Genomic DNA, 21,296 nt, shown 5'->3' with positions numbered 1-21,296 from the left:
AAATACTTTAATATCACTACTCACCCTTTCTCTATAATAGAAGTGTCAACCAAATTCATGATCAACAATGACAGATGGAAATACCTGACACGCTTGCGATTGGCGCCAGCCAGAGCTATATATATAGATAAACTTGCTTAATTAGACCTGCTTTCTGATTTAGCTAAACTTTTTCCAGCCCAGTGAAGCACCCCAACTTCTCATTTCGGTAATTGTCAGCAACACAGCAGTAAATATCAACATGAAGCAAATTATTATTGTAGATCACGCAGGGAGAACAAAGGGTGAAATATTTAACTGTAGCAGTGTTTGACTATATTCTGTGCAGTGAGAAAACCTGAAGTCATTTTCAAGTTCCACCATTTCTTACTTCTTTTCAGTCGGGTCAAGTTTCTAAACTTTCTAAATCTCCATTTTCTGGCTAATTAAAAGAAAATAGGATTCTACTGAGCCTCCTATCTACCTACTCCGGGACTTCAGTGAGGATCAAATGAGATGAAGCATGTGAAAACAATTCACAGACATTTTTGGTTAAAGTGTAAAATGTTTGCACCTGGCTATAAAGCAAGTTGTGTTCCTGGGCTGAAGAAACTCCAAGGAGGCTAGTCACTAGGAAGAGGAAGCCAGGGCGTTGCTATGTGACGTCATTACCCAGCGCCCACAGTGACCATTTCTGGGCTGGGCTGAGCTGTGGGCCGCATTTTTCACCATGGGGTCTCAGCAGCATTGGCTGCGATTTGGTGGGGTGTCGCTCCAGGATGGTGGTGGGGCCTGTGTCCCACTTGGGGGAAGCCGAGTGTTGGTTTGTCAGCACCAGGGCCGTGGTGCTGGCCAGTGAGTGTCATCGCAACTCCTGCAATTGGTGTTCAGTGCGCATCATAGCTACCGGTCAGATGGTCGAAGGGACACTTAGCCTTTTATATATAGAGATTATTATTAATCTTAGTGATAAATGCACAATACATCAGCTGCCATTCACTTCTTACCATACTCTGGGCACAGAGCTATAAAGCACTTTATTTGAATTATTTCTTTTAATTTCAAAATAATCATAAGAGGGATTTTTGACAATATATGCACCTTACAGAGGAAACTGATGTCTACAAAAGTTAAGATGATCTCACAGCTAGTAAGTGCTGAATCCAGAACCTAAAAGTGCTTGTTTGAACAATGGTAATTTACTTCAACTACTCTATACTAGAATTATACAGTTCTATGTTCATTCTGTAGGTCACAGGAAGGGTTGACCTTAGCAAATTTATTATAATCCTGATCTGTCCCTCATAGTGGAAACCTTACACTCTGACTTTATCAACATGCCAAAAATTGATTTATCAATGATAGGTGCAAGGTAATCACTAATGTTTTGAACCAGTAATCAGTTGTGATGAATAACTTAAATGAAAAAAAAAAGAACTTCACTGAGGGCCTAGAATATAATAATTACTCACCTAAAGGTAACTACCATTATAAATTATATATTTGAAATTCATGTGATTAGTATATATTCTAGGAGCAGGGATACTTGGGAAGCCAAATAATAATCAGAATATTGCTTTAAAAACATCAATTCTAAATAAAAATATTTTTATGGATAGAATGTTTAATAGCATCAGTTTTAAATAGCCTAATATTCTCCCACAGAAGGAATGGCCTTGTCATTGGGATTAAAGTCCAATGGAATTAAGTCCACTCCCTCATCTCTGAACCATATTTGGATAGACTTAGCCTACATTGCTTCTGACTTTCCTTTATCTGCTTTCATGGATAAGTTTTTTTTTTCTGTGGATATGTCAATACCTTCAATGGATTATGTCAAAACCCTGCTACACAGGAATTTATATGTTCTTTGAGATAACTTCCCACATCCCTGTGCTGATTTATTTTGTGCTGATTTTGAAGTTTAACAATCTCATCTGAGTCCTTTATTTCAAATTTATTGCCAATACCTCCCTCATTATAATTTCTAAGAGCAAAAATAATGACAAGAATTGGAAAAATTAATTTCAGGATAATACTTACTAAAATACTGGCTATTTATGAGAAATGAGTGAGGATAAATAATAGCAGCTGTTTTCTTTCACTTAGGGTAGAAGCAGTATATTCACAGGATGCAATTAATCATCTTAACACACATCTTGCTTGCTAGGGTAAAGCTCTCAAAACTGCCCCTACAAGAGGCACCACATTTCTCTTTCTAATGGTACCAAACACCATACGAAGCTAGAGCGGTTGCTCTGGAAGGAGGTGTGGCCCTTCCAGAATAAATTAAAGCCTGCATACAATGTCAGGGAAAATGGTGGTAGGCCAGTTGTATCCCAAAAAACTAAGCTTGTTCAAGTTTTATGCTGCCAGAGTGCCATGCACTTCAAGAGCAACATCAAATGCCACAGACCTAGTGTTCCTTTTCCCAATCAGGCAAATGCCCAGAGGAGCACTTTCCCACCAACAAGTGTGTAGGAGATAGTAAATGCAATATTAAGGCTAATTAACCCATCAGGGTGCTTCAAGACAAGAATGATTCAGTCAAACAGAAACAAATGATTGTTGTTACTTTATTTATTTATTATTTTCTTGTTTAAAGTAGTACAAATAGTAGTACATATGTCTCCTTTTTCCCCCCATTGACCTTTCCCCAGCCTCCCCTACCCCCAGCACATGCCTTTACCCCCCCCCCCCCCAGTGTCTTGTGTCCATTGGTTATGCTTATATGCATGCATATAAGTCCTTTGATTGATCTCTTACGCCCCCCCAACACTCCCCAGCCTTATTATTATTTATTTTTAATCCATGGATCCAGAGGGTAGGAAGTGGACCAAGAACTCTGACATAGGACAGATCTGATGGAACTTAGGGAACTGTCTAGTAGTGTAGAGTCTGGAGGATACCGTAGAGAGAAGTATTCCAAAAACAAACAAAAAATGCTGAAGCAACTTTCTCAGAAGACAAATCATGCACACTTAGGGAGTTCCCAGACGCCTTTCTGCCTGGATCCAACAACTTTCTCTGAGTTAGAGAACTCATATTTGGAAACTTCTGCTTGATAACAGCACACCGATGAATCCTTTGAGGCAAGTTGGATGATCATGCCATCAACCTTCATTGTACTGACCAGTGAAAAGCTTCTGAAAATAATGTAAAGAAAATACATGATCAGTACAGAAAAAGCAAAACATTTTAACAAGAAAAAGATAAGAATTGTTATAAAGACAAAAAGTTTTAAATTATATTAGCACTGTATTTGTAACTTGCTAAATTGTTGTGGCATTATATTGTTGTCAAATTTTATTTTTATTAGTAGAAATAATTTAAATGATAATAAAATTAGGAAAAATTCATGAAAGTAAGCATTGACTTTGGTGTTGTAGAAATTTAGTAGGACTTGACTACTTAAGCTATTTCAGTAAAGCAAAAAAGAACACATGTGAATACTCATGTATAATCGAGTATATACAAAGTTAACCTCCGCAAAAATGAATAAATAAATTAAGAGAATTTAAAAGAAAAAATGTCCAAGAGAGTGATTTTTGGAAAAAAATTACAGATCCTAAAAAAACTAATTAACTTACTCTATTCAATTCTTAACATCAGTAAAAGACACAGCACACCAAACTCACCAACTCATATGGTTTCATTTGATTCTGCTTAATAACAATCTCCTATAGTCAATAACAAGCTGAACCTTATTGATGGAGAGAAATCAGAGCAAACATACAATTCTAAAATATATATATTCCAAAGAAAAAATTAAATAAATACCTAATAAAACAAATAAGAGAGAATTGTTTTTTTGGCAGGATGAATGAATGGGGGTGGGGGATCAAAGTTGAATGAAAGCTTTTATGACATTTCCACTACTGCTAAATAAATAGCTGGAGGTACTTGTCTAAACGCTGGGTTTTTTGGACAATTACTTTTGGTTTATGAAAATATAGTTTAATAGTAAATAAGTAATGGCCATTAAACTTTACCTAAGGCTCTTAAAGATTACTTTCAAGAAAGAATCTTTTTTAAAAATATATTTTATTGATTTTTTTACAGAGAGGAAGGGAGAGGGATAGAGAGTTAGAAACATCGATGAGAGAGAAAGAGAGAAACATCGACCAGCTGCCTCCTGCACACCCCCCACCGGGGATGTGCCCACAACCAAGGTACATGCCCTTGACCGGAATGGAACCTGGGACCCTTCGGTCTGCAGGCTGATGCTCCATCCACTGAGCAAACCGGTCGGGGCAAGAAAGAATCTTGCTCTGGCCAAGTGGCTCAGTTGGTTGGAGCATCAGCCTGCACACCAAAAGGTTGTGGGTGTGATTCCCAGTCAGGGTGCAAAAAGGTTGAGTTCAATCCCAGGCTGGGGTGTGAATGATGTTTCTTTCTTTCTCCCTTCCTCTCTCGAGAATCAATAAAAACATATCCTCTGATGAGCATTAAAAAAAAAAAAGTCTAATTCAGTTATAATGTTGGAGGAAGCTTCCATTTATTGAAAATAACATGTTAGTCCTATGTAGTTATATTTTCAGAGATAGAATTTGACTTTCAAGTCCTAAAATGTCGTTATCATGAGGCTCTACTTTAGTCAGGTAACTGCAAATTGGATCTGGGTTTCTTTTTCTAAACATGAGAAATAAAAAGGAATAATGTACTAGCCATATTTATAATCTTTTCTCTAAGTGTATGGGAAACATGGTGCTTATAGTTCATTATTTGAGTGGGGCATTTGGTTTGTCTTATCTACAATGAAACGGGGTAATACACAAAGATGAAGTCCCATTCGAGAGCTTACCCTTTTCCATCAGAAAAAAAATGCTCAGATCTGTCCTGGTTCATAGGTAGCTCCTGTATTGCTTCCACACATCTGAAGAAGCACAATATCAGCCAACTGTTAATCAAGGATCAGTTCCCTTCAAAGTGACTCATGATCCACTGTTAAAACAGCTTATAAAAATAACTTCTCCTCTGAAAAGGTGCTTCAGGGTTTTCAGACACATCTCAGCATTCCTGCTAGCTTAATGCATGTTTAAAAGTTAATTTCTCATTAATATTTAAAGAAGAAGTGGCTTCAGAACAAATTTTAAATGATCCATTACCTTTTAGAAATAAAATATTATTGGCATTATTTTCATCTCAGTTACAAAGAATAATAATGTCCAAGACTGGCTTTTAAAACTGTTAATGAGCCCTGGCAATGTGAAAAAGATATGGATTAGGTAGATGTAATGAGATATGATTAAAGGGTGCAAGCACTGAAGGGTGTTGGAGAAATTCTTTTCAGAAAGAGGATAATTAGTGTCTGATAAAAGTACTTAGTAGATAAGATTTTTTTGAAGAAGAAAGGTTAAGATAAACACATACTTTATGACAAACCTGCTTCATTTTTCTCCTTTGGTTCTCTTACATACTCAATATTATGTTGAAACTTCATACATAATGTTTGTCGAATACTTGATGCAACTCTACCAATTAGAGTGTTTTAATTGCCAGACACAGAGAGCAGAAAATGTGTTGTAACATCTTATTCCATTTTCAGTGTACATTCCTTTGTTGATTTATGTAATGTAGCTAATAATATGCAACCTACCCTAGCTTTAAACAAACAAATGAACTTCTAAAAAACAAGCTTTCCATAAGTTGCTAAGCAACTCCAAAGGCACATTTTACTAACTTAATAAATAATATTTAGATGACAAATCCTTAAGGAAAATTTCTAAATCCATTTTATTAAAAGTAGAAAATCCAAGTAGGTATCCTTCTGATTGTCCTGTTTCTAAAGCCGCAGCATTTTTCAGAGCTACATTTGACTCACTAAACAAACAAAACATTCCTTCAGTTGAAATTGTTACTATATGGAAGTTAGGTTCTGGGTCTCGTTGTCTAGCTCTCCAGAGTTAGAGTTCATGCTTCATATCCATAACTGAAGGTCTCTCCACCTGGGCACTACTGACATTTTTGGGACCAGAAGATTTATTGTTGGGGGGAGGGGGAGAGAGGTGGCAGGGCTCTCCTGAGCATTATAAGATGTATAGCAATATCTATCCCTGGCCTCTACTTACTAGGTGCCAGTAGTGACCCCAAAGTTGTTAACAACTAAAAATGTCACCAAACATTGCCAAATGTGTCCCTTGGGGGGTGGGGGTGGGGCGGAGAGGGAGGTGTCAAAATCATACCCAGTTCAGAACTACTGAATAATGAGTCAATATAAATAATGGGTAAATGACTAACCTCAACTCACCATCAGTCAACACAATATTCCTGACCACCACCGGAATGAAGAATTGAGGTAGTACTGATTTCACTGGTCCTGTGGCTTTGTTCTATTCAAGTCCCATTACTGACTTTATCATCTCAATGTAATTTCCATTGTATGATAATTGGGGAGAAAGTCCTAATGATGGCTCTGTCTATAGCCACTCTCTAGTAATGTCCCATTCCAGAACTGCACCAAAATCTTTTTTTCCTACTCTTTTTCCCTCAGTTGTCATTATATTCAGTTGCTGGCTAGAATTTTTTAAAACATAAATCTCAATTTTAATCATGCCAAACTCTGCACAGAAGATCGGTCTCTGCTATCAAATCCCCTCTGGTCTTTAAGGTTTACTACAAATTACCACCAAACTCCATCTCATCAAACATCTTTCTCATTCTCTACGTATGCCACCTTTAACCAGCCCCCAAATACAAACAGCTTGCATATTGTAGTCTTCTTATGTGACACATTAAGGACAAATTAATTTCCTCCATGAAAGTTTTCCTAATTAATCCTCCCTTTATTTCTTATCAGTATCGTATTTCTGTTAAAAGAATGGCATGGCTGCAAATTAATATGTGAGACAATTATTTGCTGAATGTTTTCCATATGCCAGACACTGAATATTACTTAGTAGCTGTTTCTATCAATTTACATTTACATTATTTATGCCCAAGTAGATTGTAAGTTCCCAGTGGATAAGAACGAATCTTATTTATATCCCTCTAATGCCTCTTTATAATGATGCTAATAAATACAGTTTAACTTTGATTTGCAATTATAGCCTTTCAAATTATTTTCATGACTGTTACCTTATTGGTTGTATATTTTCACTGCTACAATCCACATAAGTGAGATAGTAAATGCTCTAGGGACTAGGCTATGAGTTATACAACTAGTGCTCAGTAGAATATGCATGTATATATGTTGACTGAATCTAGTCTCACAACTTCACACCTAATATATTTCTCTCCTTGTTAAAAAAAAGTTCCTATGGCATTTTAAAAAATGTTATTGCAAAGAACAAGAACAGTTGAATGATGCAGGTGATACAAGGGAATTAGGATTGGCAAGGGTTAAACTACAATATAGCTTGAAAGCAAAAGAGATATCTTAGTTTCTGCCTCAAGTTGGCTGCAAGAGATTAGGTTAACTTCACAAGGCCTTGACCTCTTGCCTCAGAAAGTAAAACTTTAAAAAGAAAGCAAATGGTAAAGAAAAGCCATAGAGGAGCGGATAAACTCCCAAATTCTAAAAATCACAACATTTTACCCAATACCTAAGGAAAAAACTCAAGAAAACATTTCCAGCAATTCTGACTTCCTCCCAGTTTTGGGGCGTTCCCCCCAAAAAACATCAAAATGCCTGTAAAACCCATTTGGTTATTAACCTCTCAACCAACTTCAACAAAACACCAGAAGTCAGCTCATTTTTAAGGTTACCCACTAGCTCTATGCACCATGTGCCCACAGAGGCAAACATTTACGCAGCGGTTCTTTTAACATTTATTGCATGCCTACTAAGTTCAGACACTGGCCGAGCCTTAAGAAAGGACTAAGCTGTTGACGTGAATTTGTGCAAGGAATTCAAAGAGAGGCAGGTGATCTGAAAAATAGAAAGAAAAAAAAAAAAGATTTATCTTCGGTGCGCCTTAACTCTCAACTCCTAGCCCCCCACGCCCTTCCCCCCTGCTTCCCTCCCACGTTTAAGAAAGTGAAGACAGGAAAGGAAATTCAGAATAAAGAGAAATAAAGGGAACAGGTAAAGGGCCCATCAGCCTCCTGGGAGATACCGACACCGGCTCCCCAAGTAGCCCTCAGCCACGCGACCGGCGGAAGTGCCGGCGCCCACGGGGCGGAAGTGCTGTGTGTGGGTGTGGCCCAGGGCCCCCGGGGGACCGGAAGTCAGGCCCCGGGGTGCGCGGGAGAGACCCCGAGGCCACGGGAGCCTCTCGGGGGTTTCCGCGCCCGCGACGCCCTGTCACTTCACAGCGGCTTTCTGCAGAGTAGGGTTTCGGAGCGCTCACGAGTGTGGCGGTGGCTTGACGGGGGTTCTCCAGGCGCAGGTCTGCGCCCCAGTCCCCAGTGTTTCCCTCGGTGCCGGGAGGGGGGCCCCCCGGGCCCGAGCCCCGCGGCTGTGGGGCGCCGACTGCGGGTTTGCGGACGGCGAAGCGGGACGTCCCGGCGGACGGGCGGTTAGCGAGCGGGCACCGGGCACCGGCCCGACGGGGCGCGGACGGGCGCGTGGGGCGGCGGCGCCGGGCGGGGGCCTCCGCGCCCTTTCCCTCCCTCCCTCCCCGGCAGCGAGGCCGAGGGGCGGCGGCCTCCGCGGAGCCCGCGCTCGGGCGGCGCTTTGTGCGCGGCTTTGGGGGCGGCGGGGGAGGTCATCCCCGGCTCTTTGGGAATTAAGTTGCCAGGAATCAGGTTGCCTCCAGGGTTTTATCCCGGTGTAGACGCTCGGAGGTGTCTCCGTTTCCGCCCCGCTCCCCGCCCCGCATTGAACCGGGAGCCCCGGCGCGGCCTGCGAGCGCGGCGCGGAGGGGAGCACCTCGCCGGCCCTCCCCCGGCCTCTCTCTCCCCGCCCCCCTCTCCCGGGGACAGTCGCCCGGCCATCGCCTGCGCCCCGCTCCCCGGACCCTCTCCGGAGCCCCCGGCGTTCCCGCACCACCAGGCGGACGCCGCTCCCCCGTGGCTCTCGGCAGGAGCTCGCTCACGTCGGGACCCGGGGCTCGCGAGGCCCCGGCCGGCGTCACGGCGGCCCAGCGCCCGCCGGTGGTGCCCCAGGACGGGGGCCGGGAAGTGGGGGGACCCGGCGCCGAGGGGCCGCAGGTCTGCGCGTGTTTACAAGCTCCCTTTGCGGGCCCCTCTGCCTGGTCGCCCCGGGAATTTGGTGGCGAGAGGCAGTAGCTTTGGAAATCAGTGTTCATCACAGGCATCGTCTGGCTCCTCGCGCTCGACTCCGTGAATGTCCAAACATGGAATGGAAACTCCTGTTCATCCCCAAGGTCTCGTGACTCGGAGGAGCCCTCGTTTTCTCTCCCTGCACCGCGGGCCCCCCGTCATCCTGGGACTGGGGAGGGACCTGGGGACCTGTGGCCACAGAACCGGGGGCCCCAACAACCTCTGATGACACAGGGGTGGCGGGGTGGAGGAGAGCCACGGAGAGGGGGAGAAAAATATTTGTGTTCACATACATACGTTTCCTGTGCAGAACAAAAAAAGTTCCACCATCAGCAAAAGAAGTCTCTTCCTCCGAAATAGCAGCCAAACCGAGAAAATTAGAATATGCATAAATTCCTTCATTTTCATTCAAACGGAGCGCGATTTCCGGCAGCTTTGTATGGAAACTGCTCTATTAATCCCAATTTCTGAACAGCTTTTTACTTAGCATCTTCCCAAATCCCACTCAGGGAGCTCTGTGCTGCTCCTTCCCCACTGTCCTGTTTCGAAGCCTCCCTCCTCCCTGTCCTCCAACTGCCAATGATAATGTTATGGATAAAGACTAACTTTATTTCCCCTGTCCATTTTTTTCTTTGCAAAACGCATGTGTTGAACTATAATACAAGCTGGCCGCTGGCTGTGAAGTCGTAACTGCAAATGAGAGCCTAGCGGGAAGGATATGCGTTTGAAATGTGTACTTAAAAGAGAGTAGACCTGATAGGACCAATAGCCTTTTGCAGTTCTCCTCGTGGTGTGGAACCCCTCCTGTCCTACACAAGCCCTATCTCACCATTAGCAACACTCAGGACGCTTGGACGTGCACACCCCCACGCCTTCCTCCCCCCACTTAGTAAGGAGCAGGGTTGACCATCACCCAAACCTATTCAAAGGAGTATTCGTCTTCATAAACATTCAGGGTCAGCCCATTAAATCTCCCCAAACCCACTTCTAAAATATTTGCTTTGCCACTTGTGCAACAGATCTGGCTGTATCTGCCTTGAAAATTCTTTGTTGGGGGGAAAAAAATGTTAGCATCATTTGCAGCCATTCCCTCTCTGAAACATCATTGCTTAACTCTCCTGTCTTTGAAACTGTATATTTCTTTTATTTAATAGTAAGATGTTAGTGTTTAAAAAATGAAATTACTACATCTTGGTTTACTAAAAATGTGTGTAGGTCTTAATTTCACTCACCCCTAAATTCCTTACTGTTGCACATCCCAAGATAGAAATCTGTGTTTGCTTCATCATAAAATCTAAACAAAATGTAATGGTTCTGGTTTCCTTTAGTGTTTACAGATCACAAATAAACCCCAGTCATTGGTAGTTAACTTAGAAATGCTAATATTTGTTTAGTCTTAGTTTCTATAAAATAAGCTAGCATACATATTTGAACTATATGAAGCATGGTGCATATATGCATAAACATTTAAATATCTGGTTTGTGTTGGCTAAATGATTTTTAAGATATTGGAATATAGAAGTCTATTAATTTTCTTAAATAGGCGCATAAACTGGGCACGTGATGTCTGCATGACTTTGTGAAATAACTACTCTTATTGTTTCTTTACTTTCTGTCCTGTATTCCCATTACAAAAGTACTAACTTGGTTTCTTTTAGTTAGGCATGTCTCCAATGACCCAAGGGTTCTCAGTTATATACAATGAAAACCAAAGTATTTGAAAATCAATTCTTAAAAGCCATATATTGGGGGGGGGGGGGAGCGCTGTATATAACAAGATTGTACTTTTACTGGCAGTGTTGATTTCTTTTAATTATCTTATTGAAACAAATGATACTTTTCTATTAATCAAAGGAACAATGCAAACAAAAAAATCACAATAACAAACTTCTTCTTAAGGTATTATTTGTATTAGATTTGGATTTTATATGGAAAGCTCCAGTTTGAGTTCAAGTTGCAGAGCTGTACTTCCAGAAGAGTTGAAATGAACTTCACTATTAGTGGTGCAGGGAGAAAACCTGGGGTACCATTGAAGAGCAAAGCAATATACCGTTGCAGCCAAAGCTGCCTTTCTCCCATTGCAGACTGTATTCAGTGAATTTACCTCTAGAAATGAAAGTTCCTTGTTCTTTGCTAATCTTCAGTAAAATACTATTCTCATGAACTGGAATATTTCATACCTTTTTAAGTGAAAAGACTAGACAGAAATGAAAATGAATTTTTCAGCCTCCCTGCTGTTAGGGGTGAAAAGGTGGATGTAGGAACAATCAGCAGGAAGCTGTGTCCTTCTTTTTCCCTCCCTTTCTTCCTTCAACTACTGTTTTAGTTATGGAGTGTGTGTGTGTGTAGACAATATCTAAAGAAAAAAGTTTTCTAGAGGACAGAACAGGGCATTGATAGTTAGGCCTTTCTTTTTGTAATTTGATTTTTAACAAGACATGCAGGTCTCTCTTTTCATACATTTTTAGGGCTACATTAATTTACAATAAGACAAAACAGCACAAAAATTTTGAATGGTTACCTTCCTTGCTCCCAAATTACCCTTCTATAGCTAAGGTCCTTATCCATTTGGCCCTAGTACCTGGGTTGCCAAGGGATTTCTCTGTTCTCCTATCACTACCCTTCCTCTCCTAACCAGCTTTCTTTCCCCTCCACAAATGAAAGCAGTTATGGAACAACCCGCAACATCTGCCTGACAAACATTGAGTCTAATTCCCCCCCAACTGCTTTTATTTTTTTCCCTTTGTGGGGGCGGGGGTAGATGACACCGGGAGCTCAGAACATGGGGCTGAGAGTATAGTTAGATTCCTGCAGACACAGATTCACTGGCAGCTTCTTTCCAGCTTAGCCTCAGGAACTGGTGGCTGTTCTCACACCTGGACCAATAAACCTTGTCAGGTTTACAATTGACAAAAGCACCTCTCCCTCCTCCTAAGAAGATGGGCTTAGCTTTACTAGCTACATCACTACCAATTACATCTTCAACCTGGACTCCTCCCTCCACTTCTCCACTTTATTGTCCCCTTTCCAATCCTCCATCCTTAAAGGAATCAAAAGAATTCAGGGGAACCTAATTCTTAATTTTTGTGTCCTGTCGTATGGCTGAGTTCCTCAGGGCTACTCTTCTCTTAGGCTCACAGACATCTCATAACTAAAGCACTTTGCCCATTTCAAACTCCTCAGCTCTGATTACAGGATCCCAAATATGACAGCTTGCCCATTCACCAGCAGAACTTCAGCCACATGTCTGCCTCTGCTCCCAGTCTCCTCCGCGAGTTGATTTGCTTCTGGATGATGTTTGGGGAGAACTTACCCATATCAATGAAGAGAAGTGGGAACAAATGTACTCTGTGCGATTAAAAAGACCAACCATATTAAACCAAGGGAGTCTCAGAACACTTGAGTTGGGCCAGATCGGGTCGTCCATCTAACCAGTGAAATAAGAAATGAGAGAAATACCTAACTGCAGCTGTGAAACACAAATTTCCTCTTCATTCTATTCAGCCAGAGAAATTATTTTAAAATCGTTTCTGCTATTATTGTTTGCATTATTATTATTAACATTTTATTTTTGTCATTGCTGCAGATTTTATTTTATTTGTGTTGTTATTGCATCTATTATACTATTCAACAGAAGTTTAGGAACATTAGTCAAATTAATTAGTTTATCGGTAATTTAAAGCTGAAAACTAGTAATTAAGCCCAAAACTAAAAATGATCAGGGGTGATTCATACCAATGTAGGATTTGGGAGGAAAAGAATCTAAACTTTGGATATAAAATTTGGCAGCTGTGAAATAAAACAGGACTTGGGGATCAGAAATATGATCATTGAAATATCCTTAGTCACTCAAATTCAGCTAAGATCATTTCCCATCCACCAAATTTAGCTAAGATCATTCTGTGATTTGCTTTGTAGAGAAAAAAATTATATTTGTTTTTGTTGACATAGAACAAAGACCCCATGCTTGTTCTTCATGTGAATTGCGTTTGCATGTGGATTCCCTCTGCTTAGGCCCATCCAAATATCTATTATTCCCCTCCAGGTTTGCTGCCTTCATCTCTTTGCTGTTGTTATGCACCTCACTGAAGAGGGTGCGTCATTTAAGACAGATATACAATTCCAGCCCTCTCCACAGACAGGTCCTATGGAATATAAATTCAATAATGCAATTCCACAACAAGCTCTCTGCTCTCTTTCAAATATAATTAATGTTTTAATGGTATAGTTCTACACACACACACACACACACACACACACAACAAAAAAAAAACAGATGCACCCTCTAGCTTTGCTATTTTTGCATCTAAAACAGGAATGGATGCGGCTCTTTCACTGGCTCCTAAAATTCCTCAACTCAGTCATCCCACAGAGAAGAAATCTGTTTAAGGAATAACTGCATGGTTTGTTGTATGCCCCAAAATATTTAAAGCAATAAAAAGTTCAAGCCCCTGTTTTTTGATAGTCATTTTTTGTCAAATCTCCTAGAAAATAAAGGCTATTCTGAATTGATATTCTGATACAGACATTCACTAGATAACAGTTAAAATACACAAAAATCACTATACTAAACTGCTGGTTGTCTTTTCCAAGTTTTGATGATGGAAACTGAATTTCAATACTTTCTATGTTATCCAATAGTGGCTAAACTGACACAGATGTATAAAAACTAACAACCATAATAACAAAACTATGACTTCGATAAGAAATTGCTTACTCCATCAAATATCTCTGTTATGTTTTATATGGATTCATTCATTCAATTTCCATTGGTTGTATATTGACAATCATATGTAAAATAGATGGTTAAAAAGAGTGACAGATGTATACAGCAATATGGCCAGTAAGAGCTGAGTGATCAAATGCTGCTGAGTTTCCATATTGAAGTGTAGCATATCCTAATATTTCATTTTTAAAGCTGATTATAATTATTAGAGGACAACCTTCAGACTGTAGGATATGATATGTTTTCAGTTTTTACTAAAGTAAAACACAAAATCCATAAAACTTAATCCAATAAAAATATTAACCCTTAACTTTCCTATATTGTTTTTTGGTTAAAAAAACTAGTTATTTGGAACTAATACACTGATTTCCAACCATCTTTTTATTTGGCTGTTCTGTTTGATTTGTGAATTTATAGAAGGTGCTGGTGGAGGAAACATTTTACACATTTCTCCACAGTTTTTTAGGGGGGGGGGGGAATGTAAAAGGGATATTTTTTTAAAAACAATCTTTTGAGGTTTTATTTTTTTCTTTTATGTGGTTTTTGATGTTTGAAATTGTGAACATTTTTTTTTTAATGAACAATATAAGGAGCAGCAGTGGCTGAATCCAAGTAGATCTTTTAACAGGATGGAAAAGAAATATTTCTCCAGTGCAATTGTGCAGAAAAAGTGGGGGAGACTGTGATTTCTGAAGAACTCACTTCTGCTTGTGCTTTTTGTTATTGTTTTAGAGGATGGCCCATCAGGGTTTCTTTCCCATTGCTTTCCTCCAAATTGTTTTCCTTGAAAGCATAAATGTGGGAACTACTTATTCATTCATCTTTTCACAAGCTAACATAAACAGCAAATATTTTAGTTACATTTTCAATATAAAAAGTCCTTACAGGTTCAGAGATTGTATTAGTACAGGACCAAATGATCAAGCCCAGTTGATTAGATTCAGTTAACTTGGTATTTGCCTCTAGTGAGCTATATAAAATAAATAGAAATGTAAAGGTAAGATTTTTACAATATTGATCAGCAATGACGTGTGAGCTATCAAAGAGAAATTCTCAGACTTTTAGTATCTGTTCTGATTTCTTGTTTTGATTTGTTTTTGAAGTAGTAACATGATAATTTCTCTGGTTTCCAAATGAGGTTCTGTTCGGCTCAGATTAATATTAAATAAGATCACATATACGGTTGGAAAATATTTTTAATGAGAAAAATTGGACTCCTGAGTGTCAGATCTGTGGTTTTCCGAAGGGCAATGGAAATGGTACTGACATCACTTTGCACTTTAACAATCAGATTTGGTCAGGGTACAAGTTGTTTGTTTAACCCGACAGCTCGGTGCACCCCGTCGCACGCTTTGCACACTCATTAAAACGATTATTCACGACCTGTCGAGTGTTTTCGGGTTCATTCACAGGAGAGGCTTGGAGCAAGCGAGCGCAATTCAAGTCAACACTGTCCACTACCCCATGCACGTGAGGAAGAGCTGGTGCGTCCATAAAAAGACAGAGGGAGGGCTGGGTGAGCACACCCTAGCTATAAGTCCTGTTCATCTGATGCTCTGGAATCTCAGTCTCGAAAGAATGCCAAGAGTGCTTGGTCCTAAAGAGCCATGTTCCTGTGTTAATTTCAAGGGCTTGGCACAGGACAGAAAAATAAACCAAATAAACAAACTCAAAGCTCTCCCTCCACTTCTCCTTTCAACCTTCCGCAAAAGCTTCAGGTCCCAGCTCAGCCACCTCCTGCCTGCAGCCCTGGGACTGTGAGGCTCCACCTCCCAGTGCAGAGGCTGAGGTTAAGCAATTTCAGGAAAACTCGACAGGTTGAGGAGATACCTTTTCCATCTCCCAAGACCCTTTCATCCTCAAGAAATAATTTGGTTAATTTTCTCCCCAATATATCTCACAGATACTGGAGGGGATGGGGGAGCTCAATAGATGAAGAGTTGGACTGTAAACCATATTTGGTAGATGTATTCCAAAATTTTAGTAAGGAAAGATTCATCCTCCAAACAACAACAACAACAACAAAAAAACCCTATAAAATGAGGAGTAAATAGCCCTCAATAAATTAAACTACTTTTATTTTCCAATTTCCAAGTCATCTTTCCACATTTTGTAATGACAATAAAAGAAGCAGGCATATGCATCATAATCTCCCCCTATTACATTGTACATGTAAAGAACACCCCATGGTCTTTAGCGTTGTATTTGTTCAAATGAACCCTGATACATAACATTTACATGTGATATATTAGTCCAAGAAATGCCTATCTTTATAAGACAGAATGGTACGCATACACTAAATAATAGAATAAATGAGTGTATGCACTTAATATGTACTGGAGAACTCTGAAATATCCTGCATAGTATAAGTATCCCTAGCATAACTTAGAGTCAATAGATATTTTTAAAACAAGGCCATGTCTATATTCAAATCCTGCTGCTCCTTGATTTTACCTCTAGGGCATTAGTGAACACAGAGGCCACCTTATTGTTATGAGGGTGACTTAGTTGTGCCAACAGAAAAGGACAAGACATTCATCAGTTTCATTCTATCATATCTGACACCATAAAATTACCTGTGTTTCTATTTTATTGAAACACATCAATACAATATGTGAAGAGAAGAATGGAAGTTTTCAAGTAGCTCGAGGTTTTAATCAGAAACAGTTAATTACTAAAAAAGCAAGTATGAGTAAGTAATTTCATAAACTCTTTGGGTTGACATAATTCACTATCAGGTTTACTTAAAACTGATATATCAAGCGTGTTTCCTATATATATGCTTTCATGAAAACCAACCTGTGATAATAATGAAGAGGCAGATGCTGAAATATGTAAGTAAATAACCAAAAGCCTCTATATAAATAAACACAAATCAATGCAATAATAGGCAACACTATCGATGTATGAATGATCAATTTTAGTCTTCCAACCACCATAAGCTCAAAATGTATAATTAAAAGTATATTTTCAACTCCATTAATACTACTACTGGAATAAATAAAAAAAAATAATTAACAAGCCCTGATGCCAGTTCTACCTGATGCTTTCGTTCAGTCTAAAGTACTTTTGATGGGGTGGGAGGAGTACCTACTATTTTCTAAGAAAGCTTTGCCAACTTTAAAACTACATTACTAATTATAAAAATTATAAAAGTATTAAATAACAAAATTATCACCTTGTTCTTGTTCTAAATTTTTCAACCTGCATCATAGCCTCTAATTATTCATTCATTCAGCACATTTTAATAGGAAAAACACACAATAGTGCTCATTATTTTAAAAGATTTTTGAACAATCCTACTACCTTTGGGTTTAAAGATTCTTTGGGCTTTTGTTAAAACAAATGAGAAAAAAGCCATTTCCTTAATATATCCTGGAAGCTCTCATGCCTGTGCCTGCATATGCAAGCAATCTGAAACAAGGGGAGGGGGCGGGGAGCATCTGCGCTATTCCAAAATTGTTTCATATAATGATTGCAAAACAAACAAGTGTCTGACTCAAAGAAATAAATATACTTTGGATTTCTAGAAATTCACATCTAAAACATTTCAGATTTTGCTTAAAGTTAAATTTCCTTTTTGAGGATATCCCTGGATGACAGAATTAATTTAGATTAGCAAGCACCGGTATATGATGAGTTTGAGCATTTAGGTTTTGTAGAGTAATGAAAATACTGTGTTCATACTTTTTCTTAATCAACAAAGATGCTTATTTACAGTCATCCTTGAATTAGTGTGGTCCTTCTTAAGCACAGGCCTCTAAAATAATTTATTTATAAAATTCATCTTCTTTGGTGAACGTGATTTCTCTTACATAACATCACCAGCACATAAATATTGATTTTGATTATCTTTACATTTTTATGTGACCAAGCAATCTCTTTGATGCCTTTCCTTCCCATCTAAGGAAAAGAATTCAGGGCAACCGGACCCAAAGGGAAAATATCAAGTTATTGTTTAGGGATAATTTAACAGATAATTTAACTTCAAAAAACAATGATCAGGTCACTATTTCAGAGCAGTGAAAAATGAGGACCTGAGAACAACTCTCCCTCACTAACCCCACCACAGCGTTCAGTCTTCCTGATCAACAGAATCAACAACGAATATGTTTGCATTTTACACCCGCATTCTGATTTAAAGAATGAGACAAGAAAAGAGGGAATAAAACTGAAGACCACGACCTGATTCTGGAAGTGCTACCTGAGCAGGAAAATTAAACTCAGGCAAAAATGAATATCCAAACATGTCTGGCAACTGAACACGCTTTTCACTTGGACACGAATCTCCAAATCTCAGCTATATGCAATGTGCTTTCCTCCCGGGAAGCTCTTCGGAAAGGCCAAAGACCATGAAAGAGGATTACACATGTCAGGCACCGGACCGCGGAAAGGACTTGGGGCATTTTTATCTCCCCTCTCACGCCCACAAAAATGATTTTGAGAGTGATTTGTTATTATTTTGAAAACCTTTTATGATTACAATTTCAAAATTTCTGCCTACCTCAAGTTTGACAGAAGGCCAGGTGAGGATGATGTTGAAGCATGGAAATTGGGTCTTACAGGGGATGGAGGGACAGGCAGAAGTGGACGAGCTCTATTCTGCATTGTCCTTTCCTTCCCCTAGTCCTTCCACGGCTGGAGACCACAGCCTGATACTCTCCCGCACACTCAGGGATGCTCTGCCTCCCAACCCCCTGCCTCCCTCTCCCCAACCCAGGGCCTCCCTTAGTACTTAAGGGAGTTCCCACCCCAAGGATAGCTCTTTTCCTGTTTAAAAAGACAAAAACAAAAAGCCTTCACTCTGGCCCACACGCTCGGGTAGAAAAGGAATAAGAGGTAGAAAGCGAAATAGAAGAGCAGGGAGTGTAAAGGAGAAAAGATGTCTATTACAGAGAAAACAGTGTTATCAACTAGCAAGTAAGTGCTGAGATATGAAACAGCACCAGGTAAACAAAAGAATCAACTTTTATGGGGTAGGGGAAGGAAGGGGAGAACACGGAGGGAGGCGGGGAGAGAAAGGAAAAAGGTGGGGAAGCGCACCAGCCGGTTCTGGAGTCATTTTCCCGGCCTCCGCCGGCGTGAGCTAGGGAACGCAGAGCTCTGCTTGTCCTGGGCAAGAGCGCCCTCACCTTGCTGCTCCCGCGCAGCGCTCGTCTTCCCGAGGCCGGGATCTGCCGCGGGTCCCCCGAGCGCCTCTCCTCCCCGGGTGCGCGCGGCCGGCCAACGCCGCCGGACCCAGCGCTTCTAGTCTTTTTAACAGATAACACAACCCGAGGGGAGAACAACAAAACAAAACAAAAAGCGCTGGGTCCCTGCGTTTAGGACTTCAATTCCCACCGTCGTGCCTCTCTCTCCAACTTCATCCCCAGGAGGTTCCGAGAAGGCTAACAGGAAATCGCGGCGAAGCCCCCAAATTCGCTTCTGGCGGAACCGACCTGTGTCTGGGGCGCCCGTAGCCACTCCCGGGACAGCCAGGCCCTGGAGCTTACACCTCTGTGCCCTAAGTGTGCATTAGGAATCAATTATTTGCCTGAGATTCCCAAAGCCGGGAACTGAGCTATTCCCAGCAGGGACACAGTCAAGCCCAGAACGGTGCTCATTTCCCTCGTCCTTCGAACCGGCAGAAGGGCAGCCTCCCACCCGGTGCGCTGCACTCTACCTGGAGCAGCTCTGCTAAATCCGGGATGTGTGTGTGTGTGTGTGGGGGGGGGGGGAGGCGCGCTTGACTGACCCAGGCCACAAAGCTGAGGGTGGATGGCCAGCTCTAGGGGAGGTTGGCAATGTTAGTGTGAAAATGGGGAGGAAAAGCAGTCCCCCCCACAAAAAAAAGAAAAGAAAACAGAACTTTCCAATGAGGTAAGTCTTTGGCTCTAGAGCATAGAGCTTTGTCTCAAACAGGAGAGCAAATACCTACGGGTTTAAACGTTAAGAAAGTCCAGTTAGGATATTCTCGCAGTTGCGGTTAGACTCAGAAATCCCATTTCCACGACATGAATGACTTTGCACTTTGGGACCTATTTCAGTCTCTTACTAACCCTTCTCCATATAAATTCGCCTGGTTTCTCTTCGTCCCTCTTTGCCATGTCTCCACCCTCTTTACTTAGGGACGCACAGTGACTTTCTGCAGACATGGAAAAAGCATGCATTTCCTCAGCTAATTCCTTGATAGCACACTCCTCTAAGGAAATAAAAACAAAACAAAACAGGAGCACTTTCGCCAGGGACCTCAAAGTCGTGGTTTAAGCCTCAATCCAAAGTGGTCAGGGGTAGCCCTCTACCCTTCTGAAAATCACTTTTACTTACCGATCTGGGGGTTAGGAGCGCTCCCAGGCCGCAAATCTTTTCTTCCGCATCCTCAGACAACTTCAGGCAGTCTTGGGTGGAGGGGAAAAAAAGATAGAAATCGGAACGAAGAAAATAGACTCAAACCATAACCATAACAATACATCACATATTCCTCGGAGCTACACCCTCAGGACTAAGTCCCGGCGAACTGATCGCTACAGTGGGGAAAAGGTCGGTTTAGGGGCCAAAACTAAGAGGTGGATTATTTTAACTGCTGGTGGTTGGGGGAGGGGAGGCCCTGGAGAAGGGATAGGGAATGGTTGGGATGAGAAAAGAAAGCCTTAAAAGAAAAAAAAAGAAAAAAGAAAAAGAAAAAAAAAGCACACCAAAAAAAAAAAAAATCGAAAATGAAGTACTGTGAAAGACAGTGTCTTTGAACTCTTACAGGTAGGTAGCTCTTAGAGAGAATGCAGACAGGCGAGTAAGACTTAAAGAATCTAGATGACCCTTATTCTCTCCATTTCTTCAGGATCTGGCTTCACGTAGAAAAAAAAAAAGAGGGTAGAATTTTAATGCGAGTTTCACCTACCCTGCTTGTTGGAGTGGCTGCGCAGATTATCATGTTGGAGAGTTCCATCTGTCTGGCAGAAGCTGGAGTGGTGTTGGGGGCAGGTTATCTGGTGAAGTAGGAATGTACAGGAACCCCGCCCTCTAGGCACAGTTACACAACCCCAGCATCCCATCCCAGCCAGCTCTGAAACCTCTAATGATCTTCACCTTCACCTCTTGCTAGCCTATTTCTCCAACAGGCATTTTGTCCCCAAACACAACCAGACACTTTAGCTAGTCATAACATTAATATCTCAAAAGCAAAATTACTTCAATGAATGCAAGCTCCTCAGCAATGCTGTAGAAAATACACTTTTAAAAATTACATTTATATATTTAGAATTCTGAATATATTCAATTTATCCACCTATGTGGGTGAAATATGCAACTTAAACATATATAATCAACACACAAGATTCACTTTTTGCCTCTCTACCGTTGATTTTATGCAAGTCATAGAAATCACATGAAACAATAAAGATATTTGTATTAAATCTTGAAACATATTTGGAAGAATCCTTTCCTGCTC

At 40.8% G+C, this 21,296-nt stretch overlaps 1 long non-coding RNA gene across 1 annotated transcript; it reads right to left on the bottom strand.

The window, feature by feature from the left end:
* Positions 1 to 2,688: 2,688 nt before the first annotated feature.
* Positions 2,689 to 21,296, bottom strand: LOC139004206 (uncharacterized). The gene is made up of 4 exons (XR_011470339.1): positions 20,748 to 21,296; positions 20,177 to 20,247; positions 4,784 to 4,855; positions 2,689 to 3,125 (listed from the first exon to the last, which is right to left on the bottom strand). It is a non-coding gene; the product is annotated as an uncharacterized lncRNA (long non-coding RNA).

Source organism: Myotis yumanensis, unplaced genomic scaffold, assembly GCF_028538775.1.
Source record: "Myotis yumanensis isolate MYYU_CA2020_CCGP unplaced genomic scaffold, mMyoYum1.0.hap1 SCAF_1, whole genome shotgun sequence".
Taxonomy (NCBI): domain Eukaryota; kingdom Metazoa; phylum Chordata; class Mammalia; order Chiroptera; family Vespertilionidae; genus Myotis; species Myotis yumanensis.
Note: the sequence above shows the minus strand (reverse complement) of the source record. Positions and strands in the feature narration are given on the sequence as shown.